Source organism: Mirounga angustirostris, unplaced genomic scaffold (assembly GCF_029215605.1).
Source record: "Mirounga angustirostris isolate CCGP_5_RB_7025 unplaced genomic scaffold, mMirAng1.0.hap1 SCAF_9, whole genome shotgun sequence".
NCBI classification, from domain to species: Eukaryota; Metazoa; Chordata; class Mammalia; order Carnivora; family Phocidae; genus Mirounga; species Mirounga angustirostris.
The window spans coordinates 58,594,610-58,607,924 of NW_026991717.1; the positions used below are offsets into that span (position 1 = coordinate 58,594,610).

At 43.1% G+C, this 13,315-nt stretch overlaps 1 pseudogene; it reads right to left on the reverse strand.

Moving 5' to 3' along the window:
- Nucleotides 1-223: 223 nt before the first annotated feature.
- Nucleotides 224-4,599, reverse strand: LOC123862096 (cAMP-regulated phosphoprotein 19-like; annotated as a pseudogene).
- Nucleotides 4,600-13,315: the final 8,716 nt, after the last annotated feature.

A 13,315-nucleotide genomic window follows, 5' to 3' on the forward strand; every position in this document is an offset into this window, starting at 1 on the left:
CAATGCACATGCACACTTCATTCACATCTTCAACAAAAGATACTCTAACACTACAGAACTGAGTAAGAATACTAGCTTCAACGGCAGCTGTTAAGCACTAGTCACGTAAGTTACACCAGAATGGGCAAATATTGCCCAAGTAAAATTCTGTTCTTAGAGCTAAAACAGGTTTAAGGCCATTCAAGTTCAAGCACAGAGAAACAGATCTTTCAGAGCTCCAACTATTTTTGTTTGAAGAGTGTGAACTGTCTTCCAACTTGTGGTCTTAAACTTCTGTTTTATGAAATCCAAAAGGAAAATACAGAAGAAATCAATACAAGCGAGGTTATATTAAATAAGAGTAACATACAAAGCTATAATTAAGATGAATTAAAGAAAGCGAACACATTACAATTGTAAAACTTGCTTGTTACTTGTTGAATCAGTCCTACACTAGGACTTAGGTAATATATACAATTATTTTCAAGTAGATGATGTTGCTCTAACATGTTCTCTTTATCAGGGCACTGTTTAATCAAAACTCTACACACGTATATTCCCTTGCAATAGCAACACACACTACCACTACCTGCAAAGCTGTCATTCTCAAATGACTTAGGGAATGAAAGGAAGTAAAAAGCAGAGAAGTAACATATTAAGGAGAAATAATGAGAACTAGAAGATTCATGCAGTTCAGCTCTTTTAATCAGCCAGCCAGCTTGCTAGCAACAAGAGGTTTCTGTCGAGGAAGGTCCTGTGCAGTGGAATGTGGTCACCAGTGACTTCTGTCTTATCTAGAACTGCAGTAGGAAGCTGCTTGTTCTTCATGTTTATTGTTGTTTTGTGTGTGTGTGTGTATGCATGTGTTTAGGTAGGCTCCATGCCCAGTGTGGGGCTTGAACTCACAACCTTGATTCATTTCTGCTATAGCCATGTTATAATCCCCAGAATCAAAATATTTTTTCCCTTTCTGCAATTGTTTCCTTAAGAAATCTGAACCTCCAGGCTTTTGTCCCAGATGAGGACACCTTGTTTTTAATTTTGCTTCTTCAGCTTTCTCTACACTAGTTATTCTATCTACTATTTCCTTCTGCTCCTCCGAGGAGGCTGCCTCAGGAAATTTCCACAGACATACTGCTGCCTCTTACCGTGCTTCCCCTTACCAAAAGGATTCAATCAAGTATCAAGGTTAGTCAAGACTCCAAGTCCAGGACTCTAAAGTGCGGGGTGGATACCTTGTTCACGAGATACTGGATTTGGGGATTTAAATCCCACACCCCCTTGGTCAAAAAAAAGCAAAGGAAGGAAATCTAACAATACAAAAAAAACATGAATCAGACTTGGTCAGCTCTGCGGTGACATTAAGGCATGAGAGTGGAACGATTCCATTCACAAACTTCCCTTTTCTAACAATATTAAGGAACAATATTAAGGAAGAGTGAATTTCTTCACACAAGTCAGTGTAAGATTCTGACCCTTATATGTAACACAGTGTGATCACACTGGGCTCTCCTGTGGCAAAAGGGAAAATGGGGAAGACTCAGAACCACTGTAGCTTTGAAGGTGCAAAATATTCCATGCATGTTCACGTTCAATAGCTGCCCCTCGAAAAAAATCAAACTGTACACAGAAGTGAAGAAAGTTAATCATCAAAATCTCTCTTTCCTCCCCACCCCTCATGCCTACACTTCGATATCACTTTGATATGTGTTCTCCCAGTTTGGTGCGTACATGTACCTACACACAATATATTTATGGTTAGGTATTATCTTAACCATATCAGGCTGCGATCTGCCTTTTCTACTTAAAGTCTGTATAGGTGAACTCATTTTTTTTCTATTGGCCGCCTACTATTACATATGACTACTTAAAAAATCACTAATTGAGGGGATACTTTTTATTCTATTTCATTTCTTTTTTCTATTTTTAAATGATTTTTTTAATTTATAGAAGTAAAACCTGCCCATATTTTTAAAAATTCAGACTGTATTGGGGCACCTGGGTGGCTGTTGGTTAAGCATCCAGCTCCTAATTTTGACTCAAGTCATGATCTCAGGGTCGTGACATCGAGCCCCACATTGGGCTCCACACTCAGTAGGGAGTCTGCTTAAGAGTCTCTCCCTCTCCCTCTGCCCTCCCCCCAACCCACTCACACCCCCTCTCAAAAAAAAAAAAAAATTCAGACTGTATATATGTGTCTAAAATGAGAAACAAAAAATCTCCCTCCTCCCATCCCCATCAACCACATCACTACCACACCCATTACTCAGGTTCTATCAAGTTTGTTTTAAGTTCTACTGTTGATTACCACTGAAACTGTATGTAATATATTTACACCCCTTTTTCTTGACTTATCAACTATAGATATTATTTATCAACTCCTCATAATGAAAAATTAGGAATGTCTTGTTTAAATTATAAATTCAGGGGGCGCCTGGGTGGCTCAGATGGTTAAGCGTCTGCCTTCGGCTCAGGTGATGATCCCAGGGTCCTGGGATCGAGCCCCACGTCGGGCTCCTGGCTCGACGGGGCGCCTGCTTCTCCCTCTGCCTCTCTCCCTGCTCGTGCTCTCTCTCTCTTTCTCTCTATCTCTGTGTCTCAAATGAATGGATGGAATCTTCAAAAAAAAAAATAGTAAATTCAGGGTCGCCTGGGTGGCTCAGTTGGTTAAGCATCTGCCTTGAGCTTAGGTCATGATCCCAGGATTCTGGGACTGAGCCCCGCATCGGGATCCCTGCTCAGCGGGGAGCCTGCTTCTCCCTCTCCCTCTGCTGCTCCCCCTGCTTGTATGTGCTTTCCCTCTCTGTCAAATAAATAAATAAAATCTTTCAAAAAATAAAAATAAATAAATTAGTAAATTCAATGCACGGATGAAAAGGAATTATGGCGTTTCGCTATTGAACAACTTCAGCCTGCTCTAATAACGACTCATAGTTTGTGGTAACACAACTTGGTTACTACAAATAATAGCTTAATTAGGGAATTATAGTAGTTTAGTAATAACTTGGATTCAGATACAGATAAACTCCTCCAGGGGACAGGAATACCTAAGTTCCCATCAGGGTCCTGCTGCTAATTAACTCTGTGGTTCTAAACACATTTTGTCACCTCACAGTGTCCTAGCTCCCTATCTCTTCAAATAGGAATGATAACTATCTCACAGATCTGAATGAGGATTGAATTAAAAAAATCATGCCTCTGATCACGATTTGTAAAACACAGAGTATCCTTAGTGCCTTTCCCTTTAGCCATTGGTATCATTGCTGGAGTGGGTGCGGGGCAAACAAGGCAGAGAGTGGGCAGATAGGTCAAGCTGCAAGGTCAGGCATCCTCACTGTGCCATGCCTTTTGCTGCTTCTTGGGTTTCAAGCCCCTAAGAGATCTGATAGAATGGGGGTGTCAGCAGGAGCAGAGGCTGAGCCAGCACTTGAGTTAGCAGGGTCTCTCATGTATCCCAAGAATGAGAAGTCCTAAAGCAGACCTAGAAGCTGGAAGCAGGAGAAACAGATGCCTGTTGCCAGTGGTGGTAGCAAAAGAGGCACCAACCCACTCAGCCTGGAGCAGGATTTAAGTGTCTGACCCAGGACAGGGAGTACGATGGGAGAAGCCCATGGATGTAGGAATCAGATGTGTAAGTCTCTGAGACAGACCCCGGAACTAGATCCTGTGGTAGAAGAGCAGAAGGGGAGAGTGAGCTCCTGGCTGCAGACAGGAATATGTCACCATCCTGGGTGACCCAGCAGTCTTAAATTGAATGAGCTTTCCACATTGTATTCCTGGTTAAGGTCACTTGAACATCAAGGGAACCTGACTTTTTAACTTCTTTCTGTAAATTATTGTCATTCTCTTTATATGTTTAATTTTTATATTAAGAAAAATCTCAAACACACAGAAGGGATATAGTATAATGAGTATATAACATACATAATGTACAAATAGTATAAAATACCCATTACCCAGATTCAATCATTATCAAGGTTTTCCCACACTTGCTTCACTTTCTTGCACTTTGAAAAACTAAAATAGTTTATTTATTTTCTTTTAAAGATTTTATTTATTTATTTGACAGAAAGAGACACAGCAAGAGAGGGAATACAAGCAGGGGGAGTGGGAGAGGGAGAAGCAGGCTTCCTACAGAGGAGGGAGCCTGATGTGGGGCTCGATCCCAGGACCCTGGGATCATGACCTGAGCTGAAGGCAGACGCTTAACGACTGAGCTATCCAGGCGCCCCAAAAAACTAAAATAGTTTAAAGCAAATGATAGACCCACGTCATTGCATCCCCACTCACTTCAGTATGGATCTCATTTTTGTTACACATGCACACATTGTGCACACACACACACACACAACTAAGGGGAAAATGAAGTAAACCCCTTCTACACTGTAAAACAATCGGTCACTGCAGCAATTCTGGTAGGCTCTCAAGATAAATGGGGATGCTACCTATACAGAGAACACAAATGCAAGGGTATCATCTCTGCTGGCTTGGGAAAGAGTAAACAAGAACATCAGAATGCTAGGAAAGTACTGGCTATTGGAAAGGGAACTGAAAACCATAAGGCATACCAACAGAGGCAGTATGTCGTGCCAGGGCAAAATTCTGCTCGTTGCACCTCATTGCGTCTATCTTGGTGTATAAGAATCTCTCTCATTCATCTTCCCTTGCCTTCCTCATCATACCCAATGGCCTCCTCCTGACCCATGGGCCCCCAAGGCCGTGACTTCTTTTCTCTCCATCTTTCCTACCTCCACACCCTACTCCCTAAGTGCCTCTTCCATTAACTCCCCAATGTCTTAATTTTAAACACTAGGGACCCATTTCTCTGGCCTAAGACATGTTCGGCACATAGCACTGTGTCTGGTTTACAACCTCTGCTATGATCTGAATGTTTGTGTCCCCCCAAAATTCACATGTTGGGAGTCCTAAGGCCCAGTGTGATGATCTTAGAAGACGGAGCCTTTGGGGGGTTATTAGGTCATGAGGGTGGAGCCCTCATGAATGGGATTCTTGTTCTTCCAAAGGAGATCCCACAGAGCTCCCTACCCCTTTCCACTCTGTGAGGATGCAGTGAAAAGACACTGGCTATGAACCAGGAAGAGGGTCCTCACCAGAACATGACCCTGCTAGTGCCTTGATCTTGACATCTAAACCTCCGGAACTGTGAGAAGTAGATTTCTGTTGTTGATATGCCACCCAGCCTGTGGTATTTTGGTATAGCAGCCCAGATAGACTAAGATAGCCTGTTAAGAAATACTGGTTGGATGGATGGACGGATGAGTGGTTTTAAGTGAGACGGTACTACTTTAAAACCTACATGAGTTCTGATAGAACTCTACTATGACAGTGAAGAACCATTAGCCAAAATGGGTGCCAGTCATAACAGCCAGCTGCTCACCCAGAAGGTTAGAAAAGTGGGAATGTGATACACATGCCCTCCCAGCACCACCACCAACCACCAAGCATAGAAAGGGAAGAAAATGTCAGAATGGAAAGATGATGGGCACTGGGCTGCGACAAACCTGAATGCAAACCTTGACTCCACCATCTTCCAATTGTGTGACTTTGAACAAAGTATTTAAAAATTTTCATTTATCCCATGTATAAAATGGGGATAATAGTATCTACTACACAAGGTTGTTATAAGGATTAAATTAAATAACATTTAATTAAGGGTCCTACCACAGTGCTTGATACATACTGGGCTCAAAATATTATGATTTTTATTGTATGATAATATTTATTATCATTAAGAAATCTCTGGAGAGAACTTAAGAAGTTATGGTTTACTTGTGAAATAGGCAGACTAAACACTTAAAATTAACTTCAGAGAAAGATGACAAAATGGTATCTTTTTTTTAATTTGAGAGAGAGATTGAGAGAACGAGTGGGAGGAGGGGCAGTGGGAGAAGCAGACTCCCCGCTGAGCAGGGAGCCCTATGCGAGATGGGGACTTGATCTAGGGACTCTGGGATCATGACCTGAGCCGAAGGCAGACAACCGACTGAGCCACCCAGGCGCACCCGACAAAATAGTATCTTTAAAGAGAAAACTTAACAAATTAATTTACTTAATTTTTGAGGAAGTAAATCACATGTAGGTAAAAGAGAACTGCTTAATATTATCTACCTGAACACCTTAAGAAAACCTTTGACAGATTTCCAAAGGAGAGGCTGAAATAGAAGTCCCAGAAGACTGGAACATTTTGTGAGGCAATGAGGAACTAGCTCAGAAACAGACAATGGGTGGAGCCTGGTGATTCCAGCCAGGGGAGGGAACTAGAGGGCCCAAGTGACAGATGCTGGGAAGGCAGCAGATGTCTGAAGGGCAGAGCAGTCACATTTCTAATTCTGGATTTCTCAAAGGAGACAGTGCAGTCCTCCTCAGGAAGCTGGAGTCCTGTGCACTGAGGGAGTCTGACGTATGGGCATCAGACACCCGTAGGGTTGACATCCATGAGAGGAAGTGGCGGGGGGAGGGCTGTTATCGAGAACAGTGCCCAGCCAATAAGCTGAGGTCTGCTGTGGGTCTGGTTCCTCAACAAATGCTTGTTGAGCACCTACTATGTGCCAGGCACAGGGTCAGGTGCAAGAGATAAGAAACTCCCCCCCCACCACCCCAGTCTCATGGAGCAGAGTCTAATAAGAGAGTTAGTCAAATAGTCCCTCTAATGAAGACAGAATTACAAAGTGAGACAGGAAGACACGTAATTAGTAGACATGTCTAGGCCTGGGGTGGGATGGGTGCCATGGGGAAGAGTAGTTCTAGACTTTATCTAGAACTAATGAGGTAATGGAGTGGTGAAGAAAAGCATTCCATTTAATGCTATTGCACTTATAATAGCTGTGGTCCGAGCCCCAAACAATGCAAGTTCAGGGTGCCTACAGCTCAAAGTGGCTGAACTGAGGGTGTGGGGAAGGGTGGGCACGCAATCAGATTTCCATTCTGAAGAGTCCAAGGTATTTAAACAAGAGGCACTGGCACTCTTGGTCAGCCCCAAGCAGAGCACTCTAGTGGGTTCTAGGACCCCAGCTACACTCTACCTGTATGAAGACACTCAGGCTGTCCAAACGTTGCTGCCTTCATAGTACATTGGGAAGCAGAGATTGATGGACCCAAGTAGAGGGACTGAACCCTCAAGCACCTTTGCTAGCAAGGGGCTCTCTAAGATATGTGTAAGTGATCAGGAGCAGGGAGCGAGCAGTAAAATATCTAACAACACTTCTAACTAGTGATGGGTCTAGATCAGGGTCAGCAAACTACAGCCCACAAGCCAAAACCAGCCTGAGCCTATTTCTGTGCAGCCCTTTAGCTAAGAATGGTTTCTACATTTTTAAATGGTTTAAAAAAAAGGAAAAGACAACTAATATTTTGTGACATGTGAAAAGTATGTGAAATTCACATTTCAGTGTCCCTAAATAAAGTCTTATGGGAATATAGTCATACTCATTCATTTATTATTATCTATGGCTGCTTTCACAAGAGCAGAGTTGAGCAAACGCGGCCAGCAACAAGGTACTGCAGCAAAGCTGAAATTATTTATTATCTGGCCCTTTATAGAAGAAGTTTGCCAATCCCCGGGTTAGTCAAAAGAGCCTATAAATCTGACCATGTGGTCAGACAACTGACAAATGAGCTTCAGTGGGAACAAGTGCAAAGTAATGCACTTTGGGATAAAAATATCCAAACTATTTATAAAATGAAGACAGGGCTCTGAGCTATGAGGCCACAACTCAGAACCTAAGCACAAGTGGGAGGACTAAGGGCAGCAACAGTAATACTAAGTGAATTTCCTGCCCTAGATGATAAAAATCAACACAATGGATAGAGTTGGTTATCGAAGACTTTAACAGATGGGGGCCTGGGGAATGATTTCAGAAAGACTAAACTAAAATTCAACTGAGAAGAAAGCTTATGTTATTTTTCACTTTCATTTAAAAATTACATATAGATATTGACAAGGGAACAGAAAGCGAGCTGAGAACAAAGCAGAAGCTGACACCCCACAACCATGCCCCCCCCCCTCAAATGGGATATATGTGACATTCCTCAGGCACTCCTGGCTTTCCTAAAGGAAAAACAAATAGTTAACTTATAGAGATCACAATCCTTCAAGAATCTTCCTCAGTTTACAAATGTCTTAGCAATTTACAAGAACAAAGCATTTGTATCAATAACCTAGGTTCCTGAAGGAAATGTAGATACAATTAAATGTCCTTATAACCTGCAGCCCATTGAACAGATATTTGAAGTGGGCAGAGTGTAATGTTCCTCCAAGAAGCTCCCAACTACCTTAATGTTAATACCTTGCTAGAAGGGAAAAACAACCTTACCTTGACAATGGCAAGTCCTCCCAGTATCTTGTAGGTCCTCTTTAGCATATGAAAGTTCTTTTGAATATCTTCCTTTTCCTCAGCTCCCCCAATCCCATAGTATATAATCAGCCACGGCTCACAACCCCAGTGCAGTAGCTCTTTCTGCCCACGGGTCCTGTCCCTGTGCTTTAATAAAACCACCTTTTTACACCAAAGATGTCTCAAGAATTCTTTCTTGGCCATCAGCTCCGGACTTGCCCCAACAAACCTTGCCTATATTCCAAAACCACATCAGATATCAACAGTCTATATGTAATCTAGGGGAAATTAGTAATGAAATATTAAAATTTATGCTGTGTATACAGGACTAATCCGGGATGGGCTATCATCTAGACTTTATTTTATTCAATTCTATAGTTCCAGTGCCTACTGTAGTGACTGGCATATGATAAACACTCAAATAATATTTGTGGAAGGCAGGAAGGCAGGAAAGGAAGAAAGAAGGGAAGGGGAGGAGGGAGGAGGGAAAGAAGGAGGAAAATTGGACAGAGTCTACAGGGTTTGAAAGCTGAACAGCGGTTAGCCAGACACCAAGAATGAGGAAGAACACCCCAGTAGGGAACCAGGAACATAAAAAGCCAGGAGAGGTCACGAGGCCTGTAAATAATGTCATTAAAACCCCCCAGTCACCTTTGTTCTAGCTGTAAGGTTACTTGGATTCTCAGATTCATTTGTCTTGTGAAGAGGGCATTACCAGGGCACTAAGAGAGTTGTAGCCCCAGAAGAATTAAGTAATCAACCTCACAGTAATTTCATCAGTCTCTGGGGGCATCTGGTATACCCTGATTTCCCCAGCCTCATCCTCAGGCACAGTGTCCGTACCTGCAAAGCTACAGAACTGATTTGGGACCTCGATGGCTCGAATAGGGCATGGTGTCTTGGGGCCCCTACCTGGGTGTGGCTGGCCTCCCTCTTGGACACGTATGAGCTCTTCCATTTCACTGTGACAGGAATCACATCCAGAGAATTCCCGAGAACACCCAGCCCAGGGTGCTGCAGAGCCCGAAAGGAACAAGGTATCTTTCCCAGGGAAGATACTCTCCCTGCCCAGCAATATCATGGTTACAGACATCTATTCTTGCTACAAGGTAAACTCATCCCAGGACACTGAAAAGTCCCAGGTCTTGGGACTACCCTCCATCCCAAGTAAACCAGGACAGTTGGTCACCTGCCAGATGGGTTCCCCATTTACAATGGCCTTCTTATCCTGCTGTTCCCCAGACTCCACCCGGGCCGGCTCCAGAGTTTCTGCTACCATAAACCCACTGTAAAGTCCACTTTTACGTAACAGGCTTGAGCAATGGAAACCTGAGTCAGGTAAAAGGGCCCACAGGGACCACCAGGCTGAATGCAAACAGGCCCATCAGGTGACCCACCTCCAAATAGCCATAAGCCCTAGCTGACCAAGGGGCTGCTTACAACAGGGCACAGGTACCGAAAAAGGAGAATTCTATGTTCCCATACCTCCTCACCTTCCCCCCTTAACTACAGTTCCCCACCACAGCACCCCGGGGCAGACAGTCTCTCCTTTGCTGTCCTGCCCATTTGTATTCAATAAATTTCTATCTCCTTTGTTCTGCCACGGGTGAATTCTTTCACTGCCCTCACCCAATTGGCCGCCTCCACCCAATTGGGTCACCCCACACTCACCCAATTGGGTCGCCCCACACCCACCACTCAACATTCAGAGGGGCTCCTTCTGGGTCAGGGGAGGGGACAGCATGGGCTGGGTGGGTCACTGGGAACAGGATTAAGATCAGAGACCAGGTGACAGAGCAGAAGGGGTTCCCAAGGAACCTCAGTGATGTGGGAAACAAAGGCAGAAGGAAATGTAGATAAAATTAAATGTCCTTATAACCTGCAGCCCATTGACAAATAGTTGAGGCAGGCGGGAGTACAAAGTTCCTCCAGGAAGCTCCCAATTGTCTTCCTGTTAATGCCTTGCTAGAGGGGAAAACAACCTTAGTTTGACAATAGCCAGGCCTCAGGTATCCTGCGAGTCTTCTTTAGCATATGAAAGTCCTTTTGGACACCTCCCTTACTTTTACTTCCCCCAATCCCAAAGTATATAATCACAATCCCAGGGCGCCAGGCAGTAGTCGCAGCACTTTCTGCCGCGGGTCCTGTCCCTGTGCTTTAATAAAATCACTTCTTTTGCACCAAAGACGTCTCAAGAATTTTTTCTTGGAAAAACAAAGAATTCTTTCTTGGCCGTCGGCTCCAGACCTTAACTTACATTCCAACACTACATCATTGGCTGCTGGAGAGTTGGTCGGTAAGACTCCTGTCTTTCATCTGTGTCTATGTGTTTCTGTACATACAAGGAAGATTAGACAGTACCTACTATCAGGAAAAACCCTCATCATTTCCAGTGTTTGGAGGTGAGGAACGCCTCGAGGGCTGCCTTAAACCCTATTTGTAAGTGAGCAGAATGTGAGTTAGTAAAATGTAAATCACAAAAAGGAGGGTCAACTTTGTGGGTCAGTATAAAACAGCTGTAATAATTACAGTAATTTATATCTCATTACCATGTGGCATAGTGATTAGGAGGCATTATTGTGTCATGTAAATCATACACCAAGATCTTTGTGATTAGGGTACTAAATTCTGCTCGCTCTCGTGTGCTGCCATAGTTTAAAACCATTAGAGAGAATCATTTAGGTTGCCTTAGTCGTGGGTTTTTTTGCTTCAGGGAATACAGGGAGTTAAATAGCAGGTGAATTTGCTACATTTGATTCTGGGAGGACCCATATAATGATACTTAAAAAAAGAATTAATGCCATCTCTATTTATAAAGGAATTCTGGGAAAAACTCAAAACACTTTGCAGATTTTAATCTAATTAATCCTCACAATAACCCCAGGAGGGAGTTCTTATACAATGGCCTTCATTGTTTGAAGTCACCACTTGTTAGAGGCCACAGAAGAGTCACTTTTTCTGCAGTTGCTTCTCTGTCTTGCTTTAATCATAAACATTAGAGTGTTCTTGGAAATAAGTCTTGTCTGAATGTCAACTGAGTATTAGTGTATTAATCATCTCCAATCAGTATGAGACAGATTAATCTCACCACTAAGGATTTCTTGGAAACCACACACCAGCTTCAAGAAATACAAACATTTGTTTGAGGGGAATTTAATGTTATGAATGAACTCTCTGATTAAAATATTTTTTGCATATAAATCCGTGTGAATTTAATTTACAGCGCTTCTGCTCTGAGTACAATGTTAGGTGCCCTGGACACAAAAACAACTTAGGATACAAATGAAGTAATAGTAACAGTAGTGTGTGTGGTTGTGATCTAGAGATCTAATGAAGTCAGAATATGCCCTTAACAAACCAAGGACTGGAGTTCAACTCTCCTGGGAAGGGACAGATACAAGTGGAGGATTTTTAACAATCAGCATTTGTCTGTACCCATGTTTTGCATTTTGGTTCAGACAGCGTGGTCTTTAGTAAAGCTGTAAAGTAGGTATTCACATGCAAAATCTCATTGGATTCTTACAGTGTTCCTACGAAATAGGTAGGACAAACACTATTTTCCACTTTACAGACAGAAAATGAGTTCAGCAACAGTATGCTGCTAGGGGTCATAGCGAAAGGATGGCAAAGTTAGAAGCCGAACGAGCTTCTCTTGTCTGTGATGAAGGATTCCCAAAGCATGTCCAAAGTCGCCCTTCCACCCTCACCTTCAAGCTCCCCGAGCCCAGCTGCCACCTCCAGACTGCAGGGCTGGTGTGCTTATACTTTAAACCCTTCCCAGCTCCTATTCCCTCTAATTTTAGCCAGACATGGTTAGAGAAATTCATCGGTACATTTACTTTAAAAACTAAGGGAAGATAAAAACAAAGGTGTGAAAACAATGAACTTGTTTAGTGTAGGTTTTGGCTCACAGGTTGGTTTGCCTGGCAGGATACATGGACTTGGCCCAGAGACCCTCTCCTTCATCTCCTCCCTGTCCAAGAAGGAAACTTGCCTGTCCTTGGGCAATTCTCTTAACTACCCTGTGTCCTTCTTCTCCCCTGGAAGAGAGGTGAAACTGAATTTCCAGCCTCTATGTTACCAGAGCAATCCATAAAAAGAAGAAATTATTACACTCTTTAGTTGTGTATCACATCACCAACCCTTGTCCATATGTATCTGACAGCTTTCATCCCTTCCTGAAAAAGATAAGGGGGTCACATTCCAAAAACATTCTTTGGGAATCCTACAATCACCTATTTCAATGACGAAAGGAATTCTCAGGATGGGGAATATGCAACATTTGAGCCTGTCAATTAAGTGGCACCTTTTCCCATATTTCCATTTTTAAAAAAAATTTTTAAAGATTTTATTTATTTGAGAGAGAGAGAGATAGTGAGAGAGAGCAGAGCAGGAAGGAGGGGCAGAGAGAAAAGCAGGTTCCCCGCTGAACGGGGAGCCCAAGGCAGAGCTTGATCCTGGGACCCTGGGATCATGACCTGAGCCGAAGGCAGATGCTTAACCAACTGAGCCACCCAGGTGCCCCCCCATTTCCATTTTTAAAAACTTTAACACTTTTTCCCCTTTCCAAGAAGGATTTCACAGCATGATGCTGAAGTCTCATGAGGTACTGGCAAATCTTTGGCGTATGGAATAGGAATTTCTTCTAGCACACTCAAGGAATCTACTTTTCTGTAGATCATTCCATTTGTGTGTGGAAACAGACTGAGAGGATAATGTAGGCTAATGGCTGAGAGCATGAGTGGGGAGGAGAGGGAGAAGCAGGCTCCCTGGGATCATGACCTGAGCTGAAGGCAGACATAACCCAACTGAGCCACCCAGGTGTCCCTCTACTTAAAAAATATTAATAGTTGGCATTGATGGAGTACTTACTATGTGCTAGGAGCTATATATGCTAAGTTTTACATGCTTTACATACATGATCTCATTGAATCCTTACCATAGCCCTGGGAAGTGGGTACTCTCATCAAGCCCCTTTTATT